Source organism: Hylobates moloch, unplaced genomic scaffold, assembly GCF_009828535.3.
Source record: "Hylobates moloch isolate HMO894 unplaced genomic scaffold, HMol_V3 SCAFFOLD_18, whole genome shotgun sequence".
In the NCBI taxonomy this organism is placed as follows: Eukaryota; Metazoa; Chordata; class Mammalia; order Primates; family Hylobatidae; genus Hylobates; species Hylobates moloch.
Genome location: NW_026652293.1, coordinates 71,221,612 through 71,248,926, shown reverse-complemented (window position 1 = coordinate 71,248,926; position 27,315 = coordinate 71,221,612). Strand labels below are relative to the sequence as shown.

The 27,315-nt window shown below is 34.8% G+C and overlaps 1 long non-coding RNA gene across 1 annotated transcript; it reads right to left on the bottom strand.

The window, feature by feature from the left end:
* Positions 1-207: 207 nt before the first annotated feature.
* LOC131381832 (uncharacterized) lies at positions 208-26,032 on the bottom strand. The gene is made up of 3 exons (XR_009210792.1): positions 25,983-26,032; positions 14,435-14,524; positions 208-260 (listed from the first exon to the last, which is right to left on the bottom strand). It is a non-coding gene; the product is annotated as an uncharacterized LOC131381832 (long non-coding RNA).
* Between the last annotated feature and the right edge of the window lie 1,283 nt (positions 26,033-27,315).

Below are 27,315 nucleotides of genomic sequence, written 5' to 3'. Positions count from 1 at the left end.
GGCAATGTAGAGCAGCAATTCAGACCTCCGCTGACAATTCAGACCTATGAGTCCGTTGACAGGTGCAGTCAGTCTTCTCTTGGTACTTTTGAGGGTGAAAGTGTTTCTGGGAGTGCTCTGATCCTATCTGGAACTAATCGCCCCTGCTGGGGCAACACTTGCAGAAGCATGGTAAATATGAAAGAGCGAGTTCCTTCTTTCTTGTTCCTCTCTTCTATCTCCATCTCTTGCTCTGTTGACCCGACCTACTAGAAAGACACCTGGAAAAGTCAGGAAAAACATTTGTAGAATCTTAGCACTAGCCTAAAGAATACTATAAATAGTAGATTTGGGGTAAAGAGATGATAACTTAATAACTAGCAGAATTTCTCTCTGTTAGATACGTTAGCCCTTTTCTATGAGAAGTTTCAAAATCACATTCCCCAGTTTATCATTTGCCCTTTATTTCACTTACCACTATGCAAATTTTTAATTCTTAAGATTTATCTATCAATGTTTACCCTTATTGTCCTAGATATTTATTTCATTGTCATAAAAAGTATGCACTACCAGATTATAATGGAATTCCCTCATGTTTACCTACAGTATTCACATGGTAAAATTTTTATTTACTTGCTGATATTTGGTGTGTTTTTTTTATTTGTATACATTCATGGAGTACAAGTGTAATTTTGTTTTATGCATAGATCACATAGTGGTGAAATCAGGGCTTTTGGGGTATCCATCACCCGAATTACATAAGTGAGATTTACCCATATAACGGATTTTTAAGTGTACAATACAGTTTGTTAACTACAGGTGCAATGTTGTACACCATTCTAGAATTTATTCACCTTGTATAATTGAAATCTTATACCTTTAGATTAACAATTCCTCATTCCCCTTCAAGGCCCTGGGAACCCCCATTCCATTCTCTGCTTCTGTGAGATTGACTGTTTTAAATAGCTTACATAAGTAGAATCATACAGTATTTGTCCTACTGTGATTGGCTTATTTCACTTAGCATGATATCCTCCAGCTTCATCCATGTTGTTGCATGTTGCAAGATTTCCTTCGTTTCTAAGGCTGAATAATATTGCATTGTGGACATATACCATGTTTTATTCAGCCATTCATCTGCTGATGAACATTTAGATTTTTTCCAATTTATTGGCTATTGTGACTAGTGAGTGCTTCAGTGGACATGGGGATGCTAATATCTCTTCAAGATCCTGATTTTTGTATAAATATCCAAAAGTGGGATTGCCAGATCATATGGTATTTCTACCTTTAAAGTTAAACAAAAGCTCCAGACAGTTGTTTGCAGCTGCTGCATTTTGCATTCTCCACAGCAGTGTACAAGGGCCCCGATTTGTCTACATCATCACCAATATTTGTCTTTTCTTTTTCTTTTTGTGTTGTTGTTAATAATAGCCATGTGAGGTGATATTTCATTGTGGTTTTGCTTTGCATTTCCCTGATGGTTAGTGAACGTGAGCATCTTTTCATGTACCTGTTTGCCATTTGTAGGTTTTATTTGAAGAAATATCTATTAAAATACTTAGTCCATTTTTAACTGGGTTGTTTTTTGTAGATATTGAGTTATAGGAGTTTCTTATACATTTGGAAATTAACCTCTTCCTAAATATGTGGTTTGCAAACCTGTGCAGATTTGCTGTGAAGATTTTTACACTGATGTACTGCAATTTGTCTGTCTTGGCTTATGTTGCCTTAGCTTATCTATGAAAGCCATATCATTTCTATAAAATTATTATCAAGACCAATGTCGTGAAGATTTTTCCCCATTTTTTCTAGGAATTTCATAGTTTCAGGCCTCATATTTAAGTCTTTAATCTATTTTGCGTTGTTTATTGTGTATAGCCGAAGGTAAGAGTACAGTCTGATTCTTTCGAAGGTGAATATTCAGTTTTTTCCGACACCGTTTGTTGAAGAAACTGTCCTGTCCCCATTGTGTATTTTTGCCACTCTTGCTGAACATGAGTTGACCCTATATGTGCACATTTATTTCTAGGCTCTTTGTTGTATCCCATTGGTCTATATATCTGTCTGTATTCTGTTTTAATTACTGTAGCTTTGTACAATATTTTAAAATAACAAAGTGTGATACCTCCAGGCATATTTTTCTTTCTCAATATTGTTTTGCCTATTCAGGGTCCTTTTTTTCATCACACGAATTTTAAAATTTTATTTTTTTATTTCTGTAAAAATAACATTGGTATTTTGGTAGGGACTGTATTGAATCTGCAGATTGTTTTGGGTTGTATGAACAGTTAACAATACTAAGTCTTCCAAAACATGAACATGGAGTATAGAAGTGACATGAGTGGACATCCTTGTCTTGTTTCTGATCTTAGAGGAAAAGATTTTAGTTTTTCACTACTGAGTATGATATTACTTTATCCTTATTCAGTTCTCTGGACTTCTGGGATCTGTGGTTTGAAATCTGTTCTTCCATTTGGAAAGTTCTTGGTTGTCATCACTACAAACTTTTTTTTAATTCCACTGATTTTTATTCCGACTCCATTTTCCTTTTTTCTTCTCATTCTGACATAGAATTCTATTGTCTGTATGTGATATCTTTTGAAATCATCTCAGTTATTGGACACTATGGGTTTTTTACCCCCTCTGTTTGGATTTTAATTCAGGAAATTTCTGTTGAACTATCTTGCTGTTCACTGACTCTTTCCTTGGACTTTTAGTCTATTGCTGAGCCTGTCAAAGTCATTCTTCAACTTTGTTATTATGTTTTAATTTTTAACATTTCCTTTCAAATCTTTGTTAGAGCTTCTATTTGTTTACATTACTTATCTTTTCTATGCTGTCTGTTTTTGCCATTAGATCTCTGAACATATTAATTGTATTTATTTCAAATTCCCTGCCTGATAATTCCAAAATCTGTGATGTGTGTGTTTTCTCTGATGTATGTTTTGTTTCTTCTTCCTTTTTTATTTTTATTTTTGAAAGCAGGATGTATTTTATCAAGTAATAGGTAACGAGGTAAATAGATCTTTAATATGATCGTTTATATTAATCTGGCTTGGAATTTGGCTGTGTTTGATGTTGTACACTTGGGAACCAGAGACTTCAAATTCTTCTAGTCTTCTTGCTTTAGTCTCTCCTCTTGTTTTATTTTTACTACTCCAGACAGAGAGACGGTCTGTACGTTTTAGATCTTTTTAAATTTCCCTCAGTAGTATGATATCAGAGGTTTGTTGGTGTCCTGGTAGCATGTGGGAAAGGGGCTGTCCTATAATTTGCTTCAGTCAGTCCTTAGTGGTACTGTGTCTCTAGGGCGTGGCCTTCACGAATCTCTCAGACTCTCATCCTGGAGTTTAGTTTATTCCCCCTGCCTCTACTTTCTTCTCTGGCTGCGGTATTCCCAACTTGTTTCTCTGAAGCCCACTCCACTGCGGATTTCACTTGTGTCTTTGTTTTTCCCATAAAGAGATAAGTGAGATAAGAGCTGGGGTGGGGGAGTGGTGGGGGTGCCGAGGAATTACCTTGCCCCATCGGGGAAAACATTCTGAATTCCTTTCTGTTTAGTTTCTTTCCTCTGGAAACTAGATCTTTTTTAGTGAGAAGAGTCTGAGCGGGTTTCAAGATGACCGCCCTTTCCCTGCCCCAGCCAGGGTCATGAAAGGATCTTTCTCAGATCTCACTGTGAGACTCCTATAGGATTCCCATAATAAAATCACCATGAATGTGGCGTTTCAGAGTTTCCCACTATCATGCTAGTCCACTGTCACCCTTCAGCAATTTGCCAAAATATCCATTCCATTCTCCCTACCAGTTTATGGATTCCAGCAGTTTCTGCTTTCAGTAGGCAAGTCTCAGCTCTGTATCTATCAATGTGCCACTGTCTCCAGATTTTGAGGTGGCACTTGCCCTGTAACCTCAGTTCTCTGTTGAGTCTAAGAAAAGTTGTGGATTTTTAGTTTATCAGTCTTTTGCTTTTGAAAGGTTGGGATGATGACTCCTAGGCTCTTTACATGCCAGAGCTGAAACTGGAAGTCTCAGTTCATTTTTTAATTTTTAATTTTATTTCTTATTACAGTAAGATATTTATTTATTGATTTAATTTTTGTAATTTCAACATTTATTTTAAACTCAAAGGATACAAGTGCAGGTTAGATACATGGGTATATAGTGCAGATGCTAAGATTTGGAATATGAATAATCTGGTCACCTAGGTACTAAGCATAGTGACCAACAGTTAGTTTTTCAACCCTATGCCCCCTCCCTCCCTTCCCCCTCTAGTAGTCCCCAGTGTCTATTGTTGCCATCGTATGTCTGTGAGTACACAATGTTTACTTAGCTTCTGCTAATAAATGAAGAACATGCAGTGTTTGGTTTTCTGTTCCTGTGCTAATTCACTTAGGATAATGGCCTCTAGCTGCATTCGCGTTGCTGCAAAGAACATGATTTTATTCTTTTTATTTAATGGCTACATTAAAAGCATCTAGCAATCCAACATCTAATAACCCTGGAAGAATCTAATTTCTTTTTGCTTTTTTCCCCATCTATTTGCTCTTCCACTGTTGTTTCATTTTATTTTTGTGTGGATTATAGAAAGTCTTGCCACTGGACTCATGACCTCCTCTCTTCTACCTTTGCCATTGTCCTCCCAAATTTTTGCTACACAGATATTTCTGAAATACAGATTTTGTTCAGGTCACTTTATACTGCGACTTGCTCATATGGTAAAGTTAAATCTTTGCTAGCTCCTTCAAAGGCCCCCATGATACCGTCTTGATGGGCTTCTGTAGCCTGTAGCCTGTTTTCTCCACATTCAAGCCATGGCTTTTGATTTTTTAGCCACACTGAACTGCTTTCAGTTCCTCAGAAAGGCCTGCTTTTCACACCTTCTTTCTTTTTCCTTCTATCTACATGTTTATTGTCTATTTCAGCTCTAAAAGTTTTTGACCTAGCTCAGCTCATTTTTTTCCATGAAGCTTTTCATAAAACAATCATTCTATTTATCTAGGAAGAAGCAAGCATTCGAACAGTTGCATTAGATATAGTACTTTCTAGGTACTTTCATCATAGCACCTATAACACTTTGAATTCTTTATTTTCATATTTGTCTCACCTTTTCAGCCTGTCAGCCCCTTGAAGATTCAGCTGTGTCTATTTCGTTTACATAACAACTTGATCTTAACATATCAGTCAGTAATATGTACTCAGTAAACATTTTTGAATTTGTAAGAAAAATAATATATTGCTATCTTAAATGTGTTTCATAACTTAGACTCAGAGTATTTAGCCACACATTCCTGAGTTTTCTTAAATTACAGAATGTATACTTCACCTGCTATGCCTTCTGAATTTAATAAACATGCTTCTGAAAACATTGTTATTGAGAAAAAATGTCCTATTTTTGACTGAGAGGACAAAAGATATGCCATTTCTTTAAGAAATTTCTCACTCAATAGCTGAAAACGAAAGGACTCTTTCGAGCGGTTATAGGAAAATGACAAAAGGAAGGAAAGCATGCTTTGCTACATTAATGATTTGTTCTTTCTAGAAGACTACTGTTATTGACCTTTCCAAATATAGCATTCAATACTTGGATCATTTTATCAAAAGTCCAATAACAGTGGATTTTACTTTTTTTCAGAAATTTTTATGTGACTAGAAGTCATGATGAATTGAAGGAAAAATAATCTTTTTATTAACCTTAAAATGATATGACTGCAAAATTTTCACTCAGACTGTTTTATTAACAAGGGATTTATCTGAGCTATAATACTAGGCAGTCTCTTGGGGGCATACATATGGTGTGGTACAGCAGTTAGCCAAACTCTACGGCAAGTTTGATTTGATTGGCCTGAAGGCCTATGTGGCTTCTAGAACAACTTCAATCGTCTTTAAAAGAGGATAAAGGAAAAGAGACAAATCTGAAAAAAAAAAAAAAGCAAAGAGCAAGACAGAAAGGAACTTGTTATATTAACAGATCTGGAGGGATAATTAAATACAAATATTCTTTGGAATAAAGCATTTTGCCAGAAGATACTATTTATTATAATTTATAGAAGAAGTGGATTACCTCTTAGTGACATTGCAATTAATTAAAGAATAATATGAGTGTTTGTTTATGTTCTAGGGGGAAAAGAAGGTTAAGGGCAGTGATCAGTAGCCACTCTCCTCTATCCCTGATTCTCTTTGTTGTTTCTCTCATCACTTTTGTCGAGGAAATCCAGAGATGCTTAACCTGCAGCAGATCTCATAGAGAAAGATCTATTTACCACCAGCAGAAATGTTCTCCTTCCCAGAAATATGAAAAACTAAAAATCTGAGTGTTTAAAAATACTTTTATATGCTCAATGAAATCTTTCAGGAGAAAAGAAAGTTGTGAGGAAGAGAGTGTCATAGAGCTATATTTGATTTTACTTGACCACTAACTAACTGTATCAGTTTTGTAAAAGTAGTTTTTTTAATATAAAAAGCATATATAGGCAGAACATAAAATATAACAGATATAACGGCAGAATATAAGAATGTAAATTAGTTAATTTTTTCCAATATAAGAGATGTAAATATCCACAGAATGTTATGAGGTAGTTCTCGGAATATACAAAATAGGCAAATTTAAAGTTGGCATGCCAATATTTCAAAATAGAAAGTGATATTGACAGCAATCACTATGTTTCAGAAGATGAATAATGTATTTTATGGAACATATAAAAGTTATTTGTGTTGCCCATTAAAATGCATCTGCAACGTAATTATTTAATCCACATTAATAGAAATATTGACATTCTTATACCTTGAGCCATGCATCGATCTTCCTCTTCTCCAGAGTTCTATGACTTGAAAGCTCATTATGCTTAATTTTCACTAACAAAAATAGTAATAACAATAGATCACAGTTTTTTGAGTGGTTACCCTGGCCCAGGAAGTATAAGTGACTTACAGACATTATTTCCTTTAATTCTCAAAACTACTATAAATTACACATTGAACATTTTAGTTTTACGAAATTGATCTTTAAAAGGATTTGCCTGCAACCACTCACATAGTTGACAAATAAAGCAAAATCATAGCTGCATTTTAGTAATTCCAAAGCTCACTCTTATATTCACGTGGCTTAATAATAATTGATGTTTATTATGATAAATTTAGGTGATTCCAGGGCCCCTAATTGCTCATAAATCCAAAAGTGTCCAATTACGCATAGTAGCATTTTGGGATTAAGTGAATTGTTCTGTATCTCATTTAATATTAGATGTTGATTAAATTGTTTCCATGTTTAATTATTTCTTTACTGAGGTAGAATTTCTGTCTTACCAGTGATAACAATCACTTTGTATGTTCAGTTGGTAACATTTGGCTACACTTACTTCTTTTCTTTTAAACTGTAATGACAAAGACGTTAGCACAGTATTTTATCCTGCACATTGCCAAGCAGAATGCCTCACACAAGGCAAATAAGTGAAAAGGTGACTATTGAAGTAATAAGTTCCTGTTTAAGTATTAACAAGGAAGGGCGAACATTTCCTATATCATTTTACATTTGAGAACATTTTTGGGTACAAAAAGGTAAATATATTGTTCAAAGCATACATAATTTCAGTTATGAACGATGAATAAGTCCTGCAGATCTACTGTACAGCTTAGGACAGAGAGCTGAACAATACTTATATATACTTAAACATCTAACAGGGTAGCTATTGTATTAAGTGTTCTTATAACAAACAAATAGAAAGAGGAAGGAAGGAAACTTTTAGATGTGGTAACTATGTTTATGGCATTGTTTATGGTGATGATTGCATGGGTGTATACTTATCTTCACACTCATCGAGATGTATACATTAAATAAACACACTTTTTGCATGTCAATCATACTCCAATAAAAAGATATCTGGGAATACAGTAAGTTATAGATAAAATGAAAAAATATCACTTTGAATTTAAAGTTAAAATTGGATTAATTATTGCTGGAAGCTGGTGAAAACCTTCCATTACTTAAGCTTAAGGAGATGCACTTTCTACAGTGAAGAAGCAATTCAGATACAAAGGACTATTGATCAAATTTTCTAAGAGGTTTGGTACTGCTACATTTCCTTTTTAAAAAAATATTTTAACTTTTAGGTTCAGGAGTGCATGTGAACGTTTGTTATATAGGGAAACTTGTGACTCAGAGGTTTGGTGTGCACATTATTTTGTCACCTGGTTACTAAACATACTACCTGAAAGTTTTTTTGTTTTTGTTTTTGTTTCTGAACCTCTGTCTCTTCCCACTCTCCTTCCTCAAGTAGGCCCCAGTGTCTGTTGTTCCTCTCTTTCTGTCCATGTTTTCTCATTATTTATCTCCCACTTATAAGTGAGAACATGTATATTTGGCTTTCCGTCTCTGCATTAGTTTTGCTAAGAATAAAGGCCACCAGTTCCATTCATGTTCCTACAAAGGACATTATCTCATTCTTTTTTATGGTTGCATAGTATTCCATGGTGTATGCATAGTATTCCATGCATAGTATTCCATAGCTTCAGTAAGAATGGTGCCAGCTCTTCTTTGTACATCTGGTAAAATTCAGTTGTGAATCTCTCTGGTCCTGGGCATTTTTCAGTTGGTAAGCTACTTCTTACTGATTCAATTTCAGGGCTTGCTATTGTCTGTTCAGGGATTCAATTTCTTCCTGCTTCAGTTTTGGGAGACTGTATATGAATGTACAGGAGTTTATCCATTTCTCCTAGGTTTTTCCAGTTCATGTGCAGCACACAGAGGTGTTCATAGTAGTCTCTGACAGTTATTTGTAATTCTCTGGCATCAGTTATAACATCCCCTTTATCAATTTGAATTGTGTTCACTTGGATCTTCTGTCTTCTTTATTAGTCTAGCTAGCAGACAATTTTATTAATTTTTTCAAAAAACCAATTCTTGTATTTTTAAATCTTTTCTATGGCTTTTCATGTCTCTGTCTCCTTAAGTTCAGCTCTGATTTTGCTTATTTCTTGTCCTCTGTCGGCTTTGGAGTTGGTTTGTTGTTGTTTCTCTAGCCCTCCTAGTTGTGATCTTAGGTTATAAATTTGAGATCTTGCTAACTTTTTGATGTTGGTCTTGAGTGCTATAAATTTCCCTCTTAACACTGTCTTAGCTATGTCCTAGAGATTCTGTTATGTTGTATTTTTCTTCTCATCAGTTTTAAAGAACTTTTTTACTTCTGCCTTAATTTTGTGATTTACTCAACAGCTGTTCAGGAGCAGGTTGCTTAATTTCCATGTAATTTTATGGTTTGGAGCAATTTATTTGGCCTTGATTTCTATTTTTATTGCATTGTGGTCCAAGAGGGTGGTTTAGGTATTATTTCGGTTTTGGGGGGTTTGCTGAGGATTGTCTTATGTCCAATTGCATGGTTAATTTTGGAGTATGTACCATGTGGCAATGAAAAGAAGGTATATTCTGTTGGAGTAGAAATTTCCGTAGATTTCTCTCAGATCCATTTGGCAACGTGTTGAGTTGAACTCCCAAATCTCTTTGTAATTTTCTGCCTTGATGATCTAATACCGTAAGTGGGGTGAAGTCTTTCACTATTATGGTGTGTGAATCTAAGTCTCTTTGTGTATCTATCTCTAAGAACTTGCTTTCTGAATCTGAGTGTACCCGGGTTCAGTGCATATAGATTTAAGATAGGTTGGTCTTCTTGAACGCTTTACCATTTTGTAATGCCTTTCTTTATCTTCTCATCTTTGTTTTTTAAAGTTTGTTTCACCTGAAATTAAGGTTGCAACCTCTGCTTCTTTTCTGTATTCCATTTGCTTGGTAAGTTTTTCTCAATCCCTTTATTTTGAGCCTATGGCCTCCCAAAGTGCTGAGATTACAGGCATGAGCCACTGTGCCTGGCCTTACTCTGTGCCTTTTAATTGGGGCATTTAGCTTTTTTACATTCAAGGTTATTATTGATATGTGTGGATTTGATCTTGTCATCATATTGCTAGCTGGTTATTATGCTGTCTTATTTGTGTGGTTGCTTTATAGTGACACTGGTATGTGTACTTAAGTGTGTTTTTGTAATGACTGCTAATGGTCTGTCCATATTAAAAGCTTCCTTCAGGAGCTCTTGTAAGGCAGGTCTGGTGGTCATGAATTCCCTTGGCATTGCCTTCTCTGAAATGAACCTTATTTCTCTTTTGCTTGTGAAACTTAGTTGGCCAGATGTAAAATTCTTTGTTGGAATTTCTTTTCTTTAAGAATGTTGAATATAGGCCCCCAATCTCTTCTGGATTGCAGGGTTTCTTCTGAGAGGCCCACTGTTAGTCTGATGGGCTTTCTTTTGTAGGCAACCTATCCTTTTTCTCTAGCTGTCTTTAACATTTTTTCTTTCATTTCAACCTTGGAGAATCTGATGATTAGGCGTCTTAGGGGTCATCGTCTTGTTAAGTATCTTGAGGGGGTTCTCTGCATTTCCTGAATTTGAATGATGGCCTCTCTAGCTAGGTTGGGGAAGTCCTCATGAATGATATCCTGAAACATGTTTTCCAAGTTGCTTCATTTCCTCCCATCTTTTTCAGGGTCATGAGTGATTCATAGATTTGTTCTCTTTATGTAATCCCACATTTCTCAAAGGTTTTTTCTTTTTTCATTATTCTTGTCTGACTGTTTCTGTCATATTATAGAAAGCCAGTCTTCAACCTCTGAGTTTCTTTCATCAGCTTGGTCCATCTGCTCTTAATACTTGCAATTGCATTATCAAATTCTAGTAGTGTGTTTTTTTTTAACTCTACCAGGTCGATTATGTACTTTTCTATTTTATTTATTTTTTATTTATTTATTTATTTATTTTTATTTTATTTATTTTTTTTTGTGGTGGGGGTTACGGAGTCTCTCTCTGTCGCCCAGGCTGGAGTGCAGTGGCGCGATCTCCGCTCACTGCAAGCTCTGCCTCCCGGGTTCACGCCATTCTCCTGCCTCAGCCTCCCAAGTAGCTGGGACTACAGGTGCCCGCTACCACGCCCAGCTAATTATTTTGTATTTTTTTTAGTAGAGATGGGGTTTCACTGTGTTAGCTAGGATGGTCTCGATCTCCTGACCTCATGATCCACCCGCCTTGGCCGCCCAAAGTGCTGGGATTACAGGCGTAAGCCACCGCGCCCGGCCGATTATGTTCTTTTCTATACTGGCTTATTTGTTTGTCAGCTCCTGCATTGTTTTATTGTGACGCTTACTTTCTTGGATTAGGTCTCAACATTCTCCTGAATCTCAATTACATTTTTATTTTTAATGTATTTATACAGGTTTCTATTTGTTATTGCAGAATTATTTCAACTATGAAATAATTATGCATCCTTATTAATGTAACTCTTGTTTTAAATAATACTTTAGTTGTAAAAAAATGGCAATTCAAGTATTATTTAAAACAAGAGTATTTTAATAATGTTAAAAATCTGAGGTTTCCTTGTGAGTACATTTATGATGATGAAATAAAATAAATTAGAAAACATGATTTGCCTAAAACAGTGGATGATAGTTAATGATTAAAGGATACTCTTAATGGCAAATAGAACTGTCATAATTATTATAGTCATGATTACTGTTTATAGCTACATTATTTTCATTTTTGACCCAGAAACATTTAAATTTAATAAAATTGGACACATAAATGAGCTAAACAATTGGACTGTATTGGCATACTTAAAAATAATTGTATAATAAGGTTATATTTTACTATGAAATATATATTAAAAAGGCACAAATTTTATATTAAATGCTGAAGAAATAATGAAATTTTGAAAAGATACTCATGGAAGCTAATAAAAGGATATTTTCTATTATCTTCATTAATAATTAATCCAACTGTAATGATCTTAACAGTAAATATATGTATTTAATTAATTTCTTAATATAATATGCATGTATTCTAAAACTCTGGTTATTTCCAGAGACTTTCTTTCTTTTTTTTTTTTTTAATACTCAGGCAGCTATCACAATTGCATTCTATTTTATGATTTACTGCAAAACAAAAGTTTCCAAACTGTTCATCAGAAAGCAGAGAAAATGAATCACTCATTTTAAAAGTTTATTCAGTCCTCTTGATTATAAATTTACTCAAATGAGTCTGTTTTGTTCTGTCCTATTTTTCCACAGAACTCTGAGTACCTCGCTATTTATAGTCCTATTCCCAATTTATTCACCTGATGTTTGAGCACTTTTAAATTATTCAAATACTAGATTACATTTAGATATAATGCTGAAGATGGTTTACGGCAATTAACGCTCAATTATAAACATTTCATCCTCTCAGGCAGACTTTGAAGGCTTAAACACTTTCTTATCTTATTTTAATTGATCCCTAACCCTTCTAAAAGGCAGTTGTTAAGATACTGTTAAATAGCCATTTTGGAGACAGAGAATCCAGAGAAATAGGGTCAGTGTTCCCAAATTCAAAGTTAATTTCTTGCTTGTATAGGGAGAAAACAAATACATCTCACAGGATTATGACATTTTCTATACAAAGCTAGTTTAAGAGGAACAACTAATTAATTACAGTTTGTATTTCCTGTACAGCTTATTTTCTCTTCTTTACAGTAGTTTTTCATTTCCTTTTCTATTTAAAAGTCTTAACTTATTATTCCATCTGAAAATAATATGATAGCCATGCACAGTCTGTGTGAGAAAGGCAACAGAAAAGTTAATCTATAATGAAGATCAATTGTCAATAGGAAAGATGTCTTCCCTGGCACTTTTCAGTCATTTGAAACATTTTATAAAACAACGCAGGTAAGGAAGAAGGCTAATCTATAATCAGAGAAATAAAGGTTACAGTTGCTTAGGTTACAGCTGCCTATGGTTGACTCAGGCTCTGTATTCACATTCCTTTGAGGCTCAAAATAACTTAAATTTCAACAGCTTAGATTTTGAACCACTTAACTTCATATAAGTTAAGGAACAGAGAATTCAGAGACTACACATGACAAAGAATACAGACTTACAAAAATAGTTTAGAAACAGGCACAGAGCAAAACAAGAAATAAGACAGACTGTGGGGATAACAAATTATCTGCTTTCCAGAATTACCACATTATAATATTCAAAATGTCTATTTTTCAACAAAAAATGAGGAAGCATGTGAAGAAACAAAAAGTATAGAAATACAGCTCATTAAAAAAAAAAAAACAGAGACTGTCCCTAGAAAAACAGACATTGGACTTACTAGTCAAACATTTCAAGTCAAATATACACTGAATGACTGAAGGAAGTCATGGGTGAAGAGTTAAAGAAAATTAGGAAAATGAGGCATGAACTAAGAATTTCATTAAAGAGATAGAAAATATAAAAAGAAACTAAATAAAAAATCTGGAGTTGAAAGTACAAGAACTAAAATGAAAAACTCACTAGAAGTTTTCCAAAGTAGATTTGCATACATTGAAGAAAGAATCCATGAATTTGAAGATAGGTCAGTTGAAATTATATAGTCTGAGGCTAAAAAGAATGAAGAAAAATCAATAAGAGTCTAGGAGACCTCTGGAGCACCATACACATAAAGCAACATACACATAAAAGGAAGCTCAGAAAGAGGGGGGACAGAGAAAGGACAAACATGAAGTAAAAGTAAGACATTCCAGATAAACAAAAGCTGAGGGAGTCTGCACTATCAGACTTTCCCAAGAAGAAATGATAAAGGGGATCGTTTAGGAAGAAATGAAAACGAACAAACAAAAAACTAGATAGCAATTTGAAGCCATATGAAAAAATAAAGAATTATGATAAAGTTAAATACAGAGATAAATGTAAGACCAGTGTTATTGAATCTTTGGTTTGTAACTTCTCTTTATATTACCTGTACATTTTTGGAAGATAAAGAAGAGATGGGTAGGTTGATCACTCAGCAAGCAAAGTCCTTTACAAGAAAAGGAAGAACATGCCACAGTTATGGGAAGAACTATTGATAAATTCAAGTTACTGGACCTTAATTCATGAAACTTTGTTTCAGTTGATTTTGGGTGGTGTCTAGGAACTTGAAAGGTTTTTTCTTTGCGAGATTATGTGGTTCCTATGTGCAGATAATTTTTCTAAGTGATACCTTCTTTAAGAATTAATTTTCATGGGAAAAACACCGAGGTCCAACCCAGGAAGTTTGGGTTTGGTTTTGTTGATGCCTTGCTCACAAGTTTACAAAATGCTAATTCTACACATTCTGGTGATTGAAATAAAAAGATAGAAAGCAATTTTTATCCCCAACACTTCAAGTTAGTACAGGTGACAATGATGTTTAGATAAAATTCTTTCAGCAAACAAAAAAGACCTAATTCATAAATGAAAAATTAATACATATATCCATTTATTATCAGAGAAGAAATTTTCTTGTACATAATAGAGAAAAAATAATAAAAACAAAGCCCAGTGTATTCATCTACTTCCACAGTGTGATTTTGTATTTTAAAGGAACACAAAAAGGTATTGAAAGAAAAAAAAATTACATACATTATTACTTACCAGCAGAATTAACTCTCTAGTTCTTCTGAGAGCAAGGAGATGCTTACTATAAAGTAAGCATAATATTTTACCATAACCACATTTCCAAATCTGTTGAAGCAAATGAAAGTATTAAGGTTCATTGTCAAACCTAATTGTTGCGAAGTTCTAATAAATGCTTTACAGACATAATGTATCTAGTTAACATTTTTTTTCCTATAAGTAGGAAAAAAACTGGTGTCTCATATTTACATATCTATTTGTAATTTATTTTTTATGTTAAATTTCAATTTACTCATAAATATGATTCTTAAGGATATCTTATATGAAACTTCTTATCAGACACAGCTTCAATTCAGCGGGAGTGCATCCATGGAAGCCTTTTGAAAGGCCAGCACATATTGGATATGGCCAAGGCATTGGCCTCTCCCAATGTGTTGCACCTCTCCCATTACCGCAAGGACATCGGCCGTATCCAATATGCATCGGCCTTTCAAACGACTTCCATGGATGGAGTCCTGCTAAATGGAAGCTTTGTCTTACAATAAATGGGTGACTAGCAGTCATTTACCTTGGCTAGACAAAATTTAATGATGAAAGATAATGCTATCTTTAATTTACTTTCAGTAGATTCACCAGAAAAGAATCATACAGATGAATACAAAAAGAAATCAGTGTGGTGAAATTTGCATATCTAAATGAGGGAGATATATATATATATTCTTCGTTCTAGACTTGTAACTTTCTGTGGGTGTCATTTTTTAATCACAATTAAAAGTTGGAAAACAAATGAAATAACATGTTAACCCTCCACACATAATCACGATTTTTAAATTTTTTTTTAAATTTTTTGAGACAGGGTCTCACTCTGCCACCTAGGCTGGGAGTGCAGTGGTATGATCTCAGCTCACAGTAGCCTCAACCTCGTGGGCCTAAGTTATCCTCCTACCTCAGTTTCCCAAGCAGCTGGGTCTAGAGGTATGCACCACCATGCCCAGCTAATTTTTTTGTATTTTTTGTAGAGACAGAGATTCACCTTGCTGCCTAGAGTAGTCTGGAACTCCTGAGTTCAAGCAATCCTCCCACCTCAGTCACCCAAAGTGCTGAGATTGCAGATGTGAACCAGTGTGCCCAGCCAAAAAATTTTTATATGGCTGGAAACATTCCATTTTTAACATGCCATCATGAGTTAGCACACAGTTTTGGAGTCTGTATCAGTTGTCTTTTGAGTCAACAATTCCTTTTAACAAACTAAATCAAACCATGTGGCATTTAACAAGCAGTGTGTATTGGGCACACAGTTGAGTCAGCTGACAATTGGCTAAGTGAATCTTCTTTGTTGATCTGGCTTACAGATTTGAAGGCTGGATGGCAGATGGCTGCTTTCTTGCAACTCTCCCATTACCACAAGCACATGCCAGAAGTAGCTTGCAAGAGAGCCACAGAGGAAGCAGAAACATCCCACAGATGTCTTAAGTCAGAACTACATATCATCACTTCCACCGAGTCTATTAACTAAAGAAAGCCACAAAACCCATCCATATTTAAAAAGTAAGGAAATAGACTCGATCCCTTTAGAAGAACTATAGAATAGTCTGGCAAAAATACAGATACAGGGAGAGATAAGAAATTGTGGCCATCTTTGCAAGCTAACAGACTATCTTACCCAGATCTACTAAAAACATAGAAAAGTCCACACCTTTTTCCTTTAAAGAGGTTTTACTGAGACAGGAAGAATGCAACCCTACACTATAATGAAAACATAAAGTTTAGAGAATTTAGTATTAGCCCACACTATGTGTCCTTTTTCAGAAAACAGTAAATAATAAGCATGTTATTAACTCAACCCCAAAATGCTGTTTTTATGCCACAGCATAATACATAATAATAGTAACAGAATAAATAACACTAATATTATTATCAGAGAACATGCCACCTCAATGTATCTTCCAGTTTATGTTGTAAGAAAAAAAGTTAATCCTCATTTTATGAATAAAGCAATTGGAGTTCATGGAAGTTAAATAATGTGTGCAAGGCTTCCCTTCTAGAAATGGTAAGACTAGGATTAGGCCAAAGTGTACGTAAATCCAAGGTTTACGGTACGATAACCGAAGCTTCCTAACTGAATCAGCTCAACCTATGGTTTTAGGGGATATTGAAAAATAAATAAATAAAAAGCTCTTGCTGTTTCCCGTATCTTAATAAATTAGATAATTAGTAAGCAAACATTCTGTTTACTATATTCTCAGTATAGTGATAAGAATTATATAGAGTGAAAAGTCTAAGAGCTTATGGTCTAGTTGGAAAATAAAACAAACCTACAAGGAACAATAGTGGCAATTTAGGCAAATAGTACATCGTTGATTAATTTTGTCCTGCTCTTCTTACGCCAGTATTTAAGAATTTGTCTTAAAGTTCCCCTATTCCTACATGCCAAGATTCTGGTACATGTGTTGTCACTCTAAACTTTTTAACCCCTAACCTGGCACTTAGCACATAGCTCTGATTCTTTTCTTCCCCTAAATAAAGTGGCTTGGGCATAGTTGATGCAGTGTTTTCAGCCACCTTCATAAAGAAAAACAAAACACCTTCATAAAAAAAAAAAAAAAAAGAGTTTCTGGAACAAACCTGAGAATTGTGAACACTTTCCTTTTAAATATATCGTGAGCTGGTTATTTCACTAGCATAAATGCGGTCAGCGTTTCAGAGGGTGCATCCTATAGCACATTTTTATGTTGCTTTCAAGGGAATCTTCATCATTAGAATGTGAAGTTGATGGGATCCAAAATTTAAGAGATTGGAGTAAGCATTAGGAATTTTAAAAAATAGGACTACAAATATTGATTAAGCTTAAAGGAAAAGGGCCAGAACTGTGAGGGTGGCATTCAATGAAGAAAGCTTTAGGACATGTTTGAGCAAATGTCATTATATATTGGGGAAAATTAGTCACAGATCTTCCTAGAACATATTAGTGGGTGAATTTTTAGAGCTTATGTCTTCTACATCTCTATTGGGTAATATTGCCTCCTTTTTTACTAATTCTTATTTTCTTGCATAAAGTAATATTTATATTGTTTTAAATAGAGGTATATCTACTGTTACTTTAGAATAATTATACTCACATAAAATCAATATGAGAAACTGCAAAAGAAATTGAAGTGCTTAAGAAATCCATAGAAGCTTGATTCTGCTCATTTTAAAATAACCATAAAATTTTCTCTTTTGTACTTGACTGACTTTCCACGATCGGTGCTAGACTTGCATCTTCTTAGGTTACTTTCTGGTAATTTTTTAGATAATTAACAGTGCCATTAAAGAACCAAAGAAAAATAACCATTATCCAACAGGCTTGGCTCACTGCAACTTCCGCCTCCCGAGTTCGAAAGATTCTCCTGCCTCAGCCTCCTGAGTAGCTGGGACTACATGTGTGTGCTACCATGCCCAGCTAATTGTTGTATTTTTAGTAAAGACAGGATGTTGGCCAGGATGGTCTTAATCTCTTTACCTCGTGATCCGCCTGCCTGGGCTTTCCAAAGTGCTGGGGGAAGTCGGAATTTATATACACAAGATCTGCATAAGCATAGTTGAAATTTCAGATTTCAGATAGTGTCCTGATTAAATGGAATGATTAAATATAAGCAGTTCAACATAGGGAAGCCTACTGTATAGTCTTACAATCAATGTATACTTATGATTGTCTTGAAGAACTAACAGATAATAAAAACAAGCTAAGCTAAAAACAAAATTCTTCAGACTACAAACATAAAATTGCAGATGTGCCTGCAAGAAGAAAAAAACAATCACCATTTGGAGGGGGACTATTGTCTATAAACTCACAGATACTTCCCTTTGGATAACAGATTTTTTTCCACTTGCATACCAAATGTATTACAACTTTCAAGAATTTCCTGAAAATCTGAACAGTATTTCATTAAAAAATATTTTAATGGGCTTAAAAAAACAAAATTAGGTGTAATTGGAATTTTTTAATTACCTTTAAGTTTGTGGCTGTTATCATTAACTATTAGCTTTGGTCAATGGTGCTTTTAATTCTTTTAGACCATTCCATAGTGGATACTTGCCATTTCTTTTGTCTAGTGAGCATCTGAATTTACATTTTCTGAATTCCCCTTTTTGTAAGGTGGACCTTGTCTTCCACTGTAAATGTTGAAGAAACCAAATCTCACTTTCCCAGCATTCCTTGATGCTTTATCAATCACATCTATATCATGTGACCTAAGCTTTTTCTATCATATGTTCTTACTCCAAAATTTGAATTTATACAATGAGGCAGCCACTTCTTGACATCTTGCATGGTGCCTTCAGCTACTTCAGGTTCCCATGAGTGGAAGAGACAGAAATTCTGGAGCAGCTCCCACTAGGTGTGTGAACAGAACCACTGCGGTGTTCCTGGCCAAGGGAGATGCAAGCAGTGTTTTCACAGGCCAAGTTCTCCAGAATAGAACAAAGTTTAATTTTTGTTTTTCTTGGCTACATGTATATGAACTGTGATTCTCCATTTTCCTGGCTATTTGGAGCAATCAGTGAGGAATGATGAACACTGACTGATAAGAAGCTTACAGCATCTTGCCTCTGATTAGTAATTATAAAAGCCAGATGGTTTAGTAAAGATGCCTCTGCTTACAAAAACTAAAAAGCAGGTGAAAAAATAAAAATCACATCATTCCTCTTCATCTCCTACTATTATTAAAGCCGGAAGCCTCTTTAAAAAAATCCACAGTCTGAATAATTATTTTCCACTCTTTCCATATCAGCAATCTTCATCATATTAATCTTCACTTTATCCCAGATTAACCAAAAACTGAGAAAAGGGTTTAGCTTGGAGATTCCACATTCTTAAACTCTAAGTTTGATTAATATTTTTAATTATACAGTGTTTTATATTACAGAAGACATTGTTTTAAAATTTTATATTGGATAGTAGAGTGGAAGATTTATCAAAATATATATTTTACTCATCAATAGTCTATATGTATATGATTAAAGAATCATTCAAAATATTCATTTATTTAATTTATAATAAGGGACTGTAAGAAGAAAGAAGTAGATGATTACCCAACTGAGACAAAATGTTAAGATATTCAAGAACATTGTATTATACATTCTTCTGAATTATCAATTACTTATGCATCAACAGAGCCGTGTAAAATCAGCATGTCATTTGGAAAATTAGACGGGGAAAGCAAATGTATTTTTCCCCAAGCAGCATGATTAAGGAGATGATTTTCAGTGACTGAAGAAACAGCAATTTTTTTTTTTTTATCTTAACATACTACCCTCACCATTTTCTGGAAGCTGCCATTTGTAATGATACTTTGCCTCACAAATCACTTATTCAGCATCACCAATTCTCCCAAAAGAGAAAATTATTTACAACTAAGGAAAAGCAAATGTTTGATATTTTTAAGAAATGGATACATTTCGTGCATTGTGTGAGGAATTCTTTTCTCAGGACCCAGGACCATATGTTTACTATTTCTTTAAGTATTTTATCACAATTCAAAATAGTGTTTACCACGGACATCATATATTTAAGTCGTTGAAATTCTGTCTGTCATGAAATTGTACTTTAAAATAACACAATGTATATATTTACATTATATTAGAAAAGACAGCTTAGCTTTAAAAAAAGATAGGCCGGACACGGTGGCTCACATCTGTAATCCCAGCACTTTGGCAGGCCGAGGCGGGCGGATCACGAGGTCAGGAGATCGAGACCATCCTGGCCGACAGGGTGAAACCGCGTCTCTACTAAAATTACAAAAAAAAAAAAAAATTAGCCGGGCATGGTGGCGGGCTCCTGTAGTCCCAGCTACTTGGGAAGCTGAGGCAGGAGAATGGCGTGAACCCGAGATCGCGCCACTGCACTCCAGCCTGGGTGACAGAGCGAGACTCCGCCACAAAAAAAAAAAAAAAAAGATAGAGTACTACTTTCTGTAATGACAAAGGGGCTCATTTCAGAAACCATTATAAACTTGGAGAGAAACCACAAAAATCAACCTTTTGAAGAGTTAAGAGTGACTAAAAGCAGGCAAGAACTGGAAGGAATGTACCCCTAAAAGAAAGGAAATATACTAGGTAAGACACCTGTTTAGCTGGTAGTTCCCTTGAGACCTCCGCAAATTTGGTCCATAGAGAGATGCAACTGACACAAAAATCAGCCATCTTATTCCTGAAATTGGTTACTAAGAGAAAAATTTCTGGAAAGAAGGAAGTCGCTGTTTGATGTAAACTAAAAATGAAGTCCTAAGCTCCCTACTAGCTGAAAATGGACCCCCTCTTGCCCAACACAAATCTTGAAAACTAAATTTTCAGCCATGATTGTTTAAGGGAGGTTGGACATGCCCCATGATACCCTCTCCTTTCTGGAGTTGAGGCACAATTGACCAGTGCTCATGTAAAACAGAGATTACAACACTGACAAACACACTCCTTATGGCAATGAAATTCCAAATTCCAAATAAGACCCCATGCCATGCAAGGCAAAGGTTAAGTCAAGCCTGCTGGCCATCAATCTTGCTACATAGCACTGTTATCTTAAAACATTCCTGTCTGATGACTCCAAGTTTTAGACAGAGTCTTACTACTTTAACTAATTGCAAATTAAAGAATCTGAATCCACCTAAAACTTGTGGATTCCTGCTTCAAGATATCCTGTCTTTTTGGGCCAAAACAATATATACTTTCCATGTACTGCTTTATGTCTTTGCCTGTAACTCTGGCCTCTGCAAAATGTATAAAACCAAGCTGTAATCCAAACACTTCGGAGACCACTTACTTAAGGCTTCTTGGGTTTGCGTTTTCCCCAGGCTGCGGTCACTCATAATGGCTCAGAATAAACCTCTGAACTATTTTACAGAGTTTGGATTGTCTCTGAACAGTAGTATAGCAAAATCAGGTAAAAAAATTCCATCACATTCTTAGATGACCTCAAAATGCACATGAAGCTCGATATGGTGGCTTTTTGCCTGTAATTCTGGCAATTTAGGAGGCTGACGTAGGTGGGTCACTTGAGCCCAGGAACTCGAGACCAGCCTGGGTAACATAGCAAGACTCGTCTCCACAAAAATAAAAATAAATTATCCGTACATAGTAGCATTCACCTGTAATCCCAGCTCCTCGGGAGGCTTCAGTGGGCATGTCATTTGAGCCCATGAGTTTGAGGCTCCAATGAGCCAAAATGGTGCCACTGCACCAACTCCAGCCTGGGCAACAGAGCAAGACTCTGTCTCTTAAAAAAAAGAACAAAATGCACATGAGCAAGCTAATGTCCCAAAGAAACCAAGGGAAATTAACACTTAGGGAAAGTCTAGAATATTCTGTTTACCTCTGCTGTGTTTTCTAGTTCACCTACTGAGGCCTTCACTCTTCTGGGATATGATCTTTGATAGAGGAATCTCAGATATGAGCCCCAACTCTTTAGTCACCAGCCTTTGTCTTTTGTGTCCCAGATTAGTGTTTAAATCAAGGTTTCTAAGTTATCACAGGTAACATCAGAGTATTCCTGGGTTCTATGCCTATTTACCTCTTTGTTCCTTCCCTCCCTTCCTGACCCCTCCTCTTTCCTCCCATCCACTTCCCTTGTCTTCCTTTCTTTCTGTTTCTGGTTTCTAAGAATTGCTTCTATTTTTTTCTTTACCAGTTAAATTATCCATTTAAATAGTTACACACACACACACACACACACACACACACACACATACACACACACACACACACACACACACACACACACACACATATATATATTTTTTAGACAGAGTCTCATTCTGTCGCCCAGGCTGGAGTGCAGTGGCATGATCTTGGCTCACTGCAAGCTCTGCCTCCCGGGTTCACGCCATTCTCTTGGCTCAGCCTCCTGAGTAGCTGAGACTACAGGCACCCGCCACCACTCCCGGCTAAGTTTTTTGTATTTTTAGTAGAGACGGGGTTTCACCGTGTTAGCCAGGATGGTCTCGATCTCGTGATCCTCCCTCCTCGGCTTCCCAAAGTGCTGGGATTACAGGCGTGAGCCACCGCGCCCAGCCAGTTAAATATATTTTTATCTAGAATTCTAGGTAATTATTACTAGAAAGGCTTCTTTGAGTAACTCTCCTGCTATATTTCTTAAAAGAGAAGGTCATTTCACAGATATAACAAAGTATCGAGAAGTGTATCTTCTTGACTGGAGATCAAATCAATTCTTTCACATGATTGAGTCAAAGGTTTTATGATTCAATCATTAGATTTTTTTTTCTTAGTGAAATACTCATCAAAGGAGTTTCACTGTGAAGAAAGTTGGCTGATGATGTTACTTATCTTACAACTCAAACTTTAACTTTTCATGACATGTAAAGGAGCCTCAAGCAATCAACCATCTAACACTCAAACTTAATTTTTATTGCTATGATGTTGTCAGGTGCAATTTAACAGTGAATTTGCAAAATCATGAAAAAGACTTAGATAAATTTTATATTAGAGTAAGTCACAGCAGTTGCTTCCCATTTCCTCATAAAAAGCTCCACAAATACTTATGCATGTATAAATCACTGATTAAAAAAAACTTTATCATGTTTATAAGAACACTGATATTTTTCACACTGTGGAAACCTGAAGTAAATGCCTGAAGGTAAGCTGTTGTAAATGCTGTTAGAACGTATTCATACTTTTCCTCACAGCATTAGTCCAATCTGCAGACATATCCCCATATTATCTTTAAATTGATTGAAAATTGAAATCATGTAAAAAAGTGCTTACCATTGATTTTACATTCAAGCAATCTATATAAGATATATCTTAAGGATCTGTAAAATTGTCTGATCACTAACATAAACTACATAAACTGAAATCTATTATTTTCTTTAATAACCAGTTTTTAAATATATCTTTGTAATACATTAAAAACATTCCAATAGCAGCATTCAATAAAATAATATATGCATTTTAAAATTTTCAATCTCTTTTTTGTTTAATATTACATTTAACATATCTATATCCTGAAGTTTCACTAGCTTTTCTTTTATTGTGGTAACATTATCTAACAAGATGTTTTTATAACCTATCTTGTAGGAAATAACATAAATTTTCTTATTTTATGCTTATTGTATTATTAATAAGTCTCCTTTTTAGCCAGAAAAAAATGGATGCAAAGCCAAATTATCATGTTTTATAAAAAGAATTTGATATTGAGTAACATATTTGAATGATTAAAAAATAATAAAATAGAACTGAGGGGTACAAAAATAAAAATAAAAATGGTATCCCAATACAATTCTCCATCACGACCCTTTAAAAGTAACCACTTTTAAAAACTATTATTTTAAACCTATTGATGAAATTTACATAGCATACATCTATGCCCATTTTGTAATTATAGATAATATTTATTTATCATTCAGTGACCAGGAATTTAACTCATGAAAACTATTTCCAACTCTTCATTCACTGTTCTCAAATTTTACATGTTCTGAAATTGTTTAATCTATGTGAGATATTTTATAATTATTTCTCTTTCTGTAAGTAATAGAAATTATATTTTAATTTTCTATTAAGCATGACAGTGGAATGTATATGTCTACCGTTTTCCTTCCTCTGCAATCTCCACTTCTCAGCTACTGTTTGTAGTACTGCTTCAGCAGCATTGAAAAATTGTATAATGTTTACATTATGATCAGTAACTGCAATTCAATTTTCTCTGTCTTTTTTCTATAGGTTTATTCTAAAGGGAAAACTACTGAATAGCATTTACACTATTATAATATTTTGTAAATATTAATTTATCCTAAAAGGTGAAATTAAGAGTAGAAAAGAGGATGTAGCTAAAATATATTTAATCTGTTATTCCAGATAAATGAGTTAGAGAGAACTTTTTAAACTGGCATTCATCAATCCAAAATTGTACCATAGTATGTTTGATGTATAATTGAAGCATTATTTGAAGTAAAATTTTATTTTTCTGGAGTTTTCAATTGTTATTCTAATTTTCTTTTTGTCTTAAGCTATGACACCATTTGATTACTAATAGTGTCTATCTAATAGAAAAAACATACATAAATCTATGTTTGTTCTAGGTGTCCCTGACCTTTTCTCATTTCAATTGATTGCATGCATGCTAACCTTGCTACTCAACTGTCAACTTGATGCTTATTTTTCTTCCCCTCTAGAAAGAAATTATCGGGCTCTTATATCTAATATGACTGTTATTTTGGATCTCTTTATTGTTTTGAGGAAATATATCCCTGAGAATATTTTTAAAGTTTGGAAAACAGGTTAACCTTTGAATAATATAGCAGTATATATTTTGCCTATTTTTCTTTGGTCTGAAATTGTGTGTTCATAATCATGTGCCCTTAGAAATCTGAGATATTGATCCTTTTGCAGTCAGTATTGTTAATGCAATGTTTGATTCCAATATGATTCCAATTTCTTGTAGCTATCCTGCTCTTGGCTTCTTGAAACCTTTAGCATCCTCTTGTCTTCATTAACTCTCAGATGTGCTTCAATTTGATAATCTTTTATGTGCATTCCAAACATTCACCATTTTGTTTTGTAGTAACTAAGTGCAATTTCAACCTTGATATCATATATGATAAAATGACAATTTTGTAAGTCAGTCTCTAATATTAGAATAAATATACTTGCTCAGTATTTCTTTGCTAAAGAAGGCAAAAAAAATGCTAAATAATTAGTCTTGAAGAATGACATAAAGGTGACATAATTAGGTTGTCATACTTCAGGGTTTTTAGCAAAATTGGAACTGGAATTTATTTTTATTTCAAGAAATACACATTAAGGTAAACGTTTGAATATGTTTTCTATCAAATTTCTTGGTATACTTTGATATTGCTTTTGCATTCCTTGTAGTCAAAGTCTTTCAGAGTTACATCAGGAGCAATTCCAAGCCTTTCATAGTCTTAATTATTTCTTATCTTTACAGTCTCAAATGTTTTGTGTGCTTACACTGGCGTCATGAAAGTTTATGCTTCAAACTTATACTTTTAAGATATCTACAAAACAAACTAAAAATAAAATTATTTATCAATCAAAATGGAGAAAATGGCTTATGATTAGTTTTTTATATGCATGTATGGCAAAGTGTTTGGAGAGTATAAAAATTCAAAATGTTTCTCTAAATATTTGAGTGAAATTAATTTCTCAGGGAAAATCTCCATATTCCATATTGATTTTCTAGTTTCCTGCATATGAATGTAATTCCAGGTACCCTTCTTTCAAGAAGCAGGGAGGCACGTGGGTCAGAAGGCCCATGAAACAAAAGTAATCCGATTGCTATGAGTAGCTTTTTTTTTAATGCTTGGGTTCAAGAGATATTTCTATGGTGATTCATCACTGGAAAAACAGTATGTAGCGTAAATGCAACAAGTGTGTTAGGGAGGTTTCTTACTCTATCTCTCATTGTATGCTTATGGCATATTGCCAAAAGGCAATTCTGTAAATGTTGTTGTATTAGGAGGTGGCAAAATTCTGTGGTCTAGGTGGGCGGTACACTTGTACCTTGGATTAACTTATGGGTAGCTATTAAGAGCATTCAGAGAATGAGTGCACTGCTTACCTTTCAGAAACTTTTCCATAAATATTGTGCCTCTCAGCTGAGCATTTCATAAATATTGACCGGGAGTAGATTTGAGGTTATATACCCTGACAGCTAATTGAATTGCAACCATTCTATATTGATGATTCAGTACAGAATAACAATCACGATGGTCAGCTGAGCTGGAAAAAAAGAATAAAAATGACTTGTGAAAGCTGAGGTAGCAGAAAAGAAAGATACCACAATAGAAAACAATTCTAACCCAGCACTGAGGTTGCCCTAACAATAACCGAAGGACAGGTCTACATTTCTCTGTTTAAGAAAATTGCAGAGGAAATAAATCTGTTATCAAGATTATAATAATCATACCAAGATTTCAAAGAGCACAAAACGTTTGCTCCTAGATGAAACACGTTTTGTGTTTTTTATGTTGACATACTGTTTGGGAGTGGGGATAAAATAGAAACACTTAAAATGAGAAAATTTCACAAAAAATCTAAAATGTCTAGCTTTCTTAATATGACAACACTAGATTTGCAATTCTGAATGACAGCACTTAGTTGGAGCTACATATAGGTTGCCTCATTTCTAATTTAGATGGTCCATGTTACATCACTGGCCCTCGTAGGTATTCCTACCAAAATTATGGCTAATATGTGCAAGCTGGGAAGATTTTTCAATTGTTTAAATTGATGCATAACATGCATACGATAAATTGCATATATCATAAATCTAGAGTTTCGGCTGGGCGCGGTGGCTCACGCTTGTAATCCTAGCACTTTGGGAGGCCGAGGCGGGCGGATCACAAGGTCAGGAGATCGAGACCACGGTGAAACCCCGTCTCTACTAAAACTACAAAAAATTAGCCGGGCGTGGTGGCGGGCGCCTGTAGTCCCAGCTACCCGGAGAGGCTGAGGCAGGAGAATGGCGTGAACCCGGGAGGCAGAGCTTGCAGTGAGCCGAGATTGTGCCACTGCACTCCAGCCTGGGCGACAGAGTGAGACTCCGTCTCAAAAAAAAAAAAAAAAAAAATCTAGAGTTTCGTGAAATTTTACAAGGTAAATAAAGCCATGTAACCATATAGGACATAATCAATACCCCAGAAGCTTCTCTTATGGATATCAGTTATTAACTTACACACAAAAGTAAATAATATTCTGAGCCCTCATATTATATAGAATAGTATATATATATATAATAGAATAGTTTTGCCGGTTTAAACTTCACATACTTTAGATAAAGCACATGCTCAGTATTATGATGAAATAGCAGTAGTATCAGTTTTCTTCTTCATTGATGTATGGGATTCCATTTTATGAATATATTAAAAGTATTTTTCCATTTTAGTGTTGAT